This window comes from Myotis brandtii, unplaced genomic scaffold (assembly GCF_000412655.1).
Source record: "Myotis brandtii unplaced genomic scaffold, ASM41265v1 scaffold89, whole genome shotgun sequence".
Lineage (NCBI taxonomy): Eukaryota > Metazoa > Chordata > Mammalia > Chiroptera > Vespertilionidae > Myotis > Myotis brandtii.
In genome coordinates this window covers 2908058-2911799 of record NW_005371645.1, presented here as the reverse complement: position 1 = coordinate 2911799, position 3742 = coordinate 2908058, and the positions used below count along the sequence as shown (strand labels likewise).

Sequence of the window (3742 nt, the reverse complement as noted above, 5' to 3'; positions counted from 1 at the left end):
ATTTACTTGGGTGTAGACAAGTATTTATACATTTACCCCTTAGTTTTCTCATTTCACTGCAGAGTGGTGAAAACCCCGCCCCAAACCACAATTTGGAACTCAGACCATAAGAAGGTGTAACAGGGTGGGGTGGTGTAAGCCCTGAGCTATTTGGAGAAAGGCCTTTTGCTTTCACTTGTTTATGATAACTTTATTGGGTGTTCCTTGTTCCTAAGGTTCAAAGTCCGGGTCTTAGTATTTACATTTTCTGCCTGGGAGTAATGTTTGCAAATAAAGACAGGAGGATGCTGCGCTGATAATAATCCAGATCCTGACTTTGCAGGCACCAGTAGTTTTTGCTTCTTTCTTGAATAAAAGAAAGGAAGGAGGCCCAGGCAAGCTGCCCTTCCTGGTCCATTTCTCTGGCCAATCTAAAGTCTCCCTCACTATCTCCTCCCCAGGGCTCTGCATTCTCCCAGCATCTCAATCACTAAAGTAGACTGCAGACAGTCCCAGGTAGACAAATATTCTTGGCAAACTTACCAATGTTGTGGATAAAAAGGGGGTGCTGTACAAAACCATAGATTCCTAACTGGGCAGGCCATGGTGGGTAGTACCCTCAGGCCTATAACTTCTTCAGTGAAAGGTTTTTAAGCCAGCCCTGCCCGTTGTTCTTGAGCATCGAGATTACTGCACCTTTAAAACGCCAGGTTAACATCCCTTGAGAGAGCACCTAATGTTAACTAGCCTGGAATCTAATCCCCACCTTGCTTTCTTTCACCTCCACGTAATATTCCTATGTTCCTACCTTATTTCCAAATGCACAAAAGAAAATGCAAATTGTTATTCTCCAGAACATTTGAGATCCTGCTTCAGCAATTGTTGTCACTTTTGGCACAAATATACTCATAAAAGTTTTCTACAGGATGTTCCCTACTTAGACAATGGCTTCCATGTACTCAGGATGAAGACCCCATTCCCAGCTAAGCCTGCCCTCCCTGCAGGACCCAGCCAGAGCCTGTCTCTTCAGCCTTATCTCTCCTCTCCCTCGGGGGACGCTGGGCTCCAGCCCAGAGGCTGGCCTTCAGCTCCTCCAAAGCGCCCTGGCCCTCGGGAACCTCCTCCCCGCTTCCCCTCCTACCCTCCTCCCCTAGGAAACAGAACTTCTTCAGGGCCTCCCTCTCTCCCTCCCTGCCCTCTGGCCTTGCATCCTGTACTTGGCCTTTGCAGCAGCTGTCACAATTATAATTAATTAATTGTAAAAAGTTTGGCTTCTCAACTAGAATGTGAACTCCAAAAGGTTAGGAATCAAGTCTATCTTGTTTATCCGATCTTTGGTCCCTGGAATAAGGCATGGCTCAAGATTTTTAGACTGGGTGACCGGGTCCCTCACTGGGAATCCGACTTTTGGACAAAGACCTGAAGGAAGCGAGGCGGGGAAATGTGGTTATCTGGGCAAAGACATTTCCCGCAGACAGAGCAGCAAGTGCGAAGGCCCTGAGGTGGAGGCTGCCAGTTCGGGGAGCGGCAAAGAAGCCCGGGACTGCACTGGAGGGCCCTGGAGGCAGAATGTGGTCTTTTACACTGGGCTATGATCGGTGGAATCATTTACAGGAGATGCTTCTAAACAGCATCTATTCCAAAACCATGGGCTTCAAATAATTTTTAAAGCAGTAGAACCCTTTCTTTAAGTGAAACATGAAATGGAAGTTCCAGATAGGAAGCAGGGGAGCAGGGGAGGGGCTCGCTCCTCACCACTTTCACACCACAATGCTTCCAAGCAGCACAGTAGAGGGAGGTCTGCCCCCAGGGCGCAGGCTTCCCTGCTCAGAGCCTGCAGTCCTACAGCGCCTGCCTCAGAGGCAGTCTGTCCGGCTCCTGTCACTACAAGGAGACTTTCAGGGGGTGCAAATGAAACTAGAGCCTCTACAGTTACAACCACATGGCGATGTGTGGGTCTGATATGTTCCTAGAAATTAGTTCTCTGTACTGGAACTTCTCTTTTTCCCCCCTTAAGCAGCGGTTCTCAACCTGTGGGTCGCGACCCCTTTGGCGGTTGAACGACCCTTTCACAGGGGTCGCCTAAGACCATCCTGCATATCAGACATTTACATGACGATTCATAACAGTAGCAACATTACAGTTATGAAGTAGCAACGAAAATAATTTTATGGTTGGGTCACAACATGAGGAACTGTATTTAAAGGGCCAGAAGGTTGAGAACCACTGCCTTAAAGCATGTTTAAAACTATGTATTTTTTTAAAAAGGTAAAACAGCTTAAAATACACACACACAAAACAAAAAACAACAACACTAAAAAAGTCAGTCTCCTATGGGTGACAACTAAATTATGTTGTATTTGTAGTGGAATTCTACACACTTAAGCAAGTAAACAAAAATGAACTACTGATATAGGCAACAATATGGATAAATGTCACAATTATTATGTTAAGAAAAAGGTGCCAGACAAATGAATACCCACTATAAACCCAGGTATATGACAATCACAAACAGGCAGAGCTAGTCTTTGGTAACAGAAGTTGAAATAGTGGTTACCTGCAGCGAAGTGATGAAAGGATGACAATATTCTAAGTCTTGATCTGGATGGTGGATACAAAGGTTTAGTATCTATCTATCTATCTTTCTATCTATTCATTCACAGGGCTGCAAAATGATTTGTGCATTTTACTCTACACTAATAATAATGATAATAACAGTAATAAGGTAAGTCTCCTTCCCACCACCTGTGCTCCCAGCTGCACAGTTCTCCTCCCCAGAGGCCACTTCTGCAGCTGGGATTGTTTTTACCACCCGCTTTCTCTCAGCACCTTCACACCAGGGTTGGAGTCCTGGAAGCATGCCAGGCCGACACCAGAGGTCAAGGCTGTGGGCACAGGGCCATGGCTTGTGTGCATGCCCTCGTGGCTTTCTCTGTCCCCTTGGGCCCTCTGCCCCATGCCTCCCTCCTCCTTTTCCTCCCCCCCCACCCCCCGCGGACTCTGAGAGAGTGGCCTGAGGGGCGCTGACCCTTGTGCACGGTGCTGTCCCTCCTGGGTGTGCTGCCTAGAAAGGACAGCATGTGCTGATCAAGCTTCGAGCTGACACATTCCTTCCCTCTTTCGTTCTCGGGTTTCTGATCCCTGGACTAACCTAGGACTTCCTGCTCCCTGGCCCCTCAGCCTCAGTGTATCCCTCTACACTCTTCTCCCCACCCCCCAACCTCTCTAGCAGCATTCTTTGACTCTGTCCTACCCCTACCAGGGCTTCAGCCCAGCCACGCCTTTATCTTATCACCTGGGATCCTCGCCTCCCAGGACTACCTAGTGCCTGAGGGCAGAGGGGCCTGAGTCAGTTCGAGTCAATTTGGCAGGCAGCCTTAGAGCGGGCAGAAAGCCGTGGGTGCTGCCCGTCCACAGTGCGGGGAGTGGTGCACACTCAGGCCCCGCTAGGATAGCTCTCACCCAGTGTTTTGTATGGTCCTTCCCACGTGTCAGGCACTGACCTGCGTGCTTACGGTGCACAGGTCTCTGAATTTCCCAGACAATCCTAGAAGAGGGTGATGAGCCTCATGCTGGAGATGAAGCGCTGAGGCCCAAGGTTTGACTGCTGGCACGTGGCTGCCAGGATTCCAGCAGCTGCTTCCCGAGGGAAACGCCCTATTGAGGTCTGGGCGGCTGCAGAGGGAGTCGGTGCGCAGCGTCGCGCCCAGCCTGGGGAGCGGTCCTCGTGCCACACCCTTTCTGCAGTTCCCCCGGCGCCAGC

At 49.5% G+C, this 3742-nt stretch overlaps 1 long non-coding RNA gene across 1 annotated transcript; it reads right to left on the bottom strand.

Moving 5' to 3' along the window:
* Window positions 1–2311: 2311 nt before the first annotated feature.
* Window positions 2312–3736, bottom strand: LOC106724559. Its single transcript, XR_001360389.1, has 2 exons — window positions 3483–3736; window positions 2312–2580 (listed from the first exon to the last, which is right to left on the bottom strand). It is a non-coding gene; the product is annotated as an uncharacterized LOC106724559 (long non-coding RNA).
* Window positions 3737–3742: the final 6 nt, after the last annotated feature.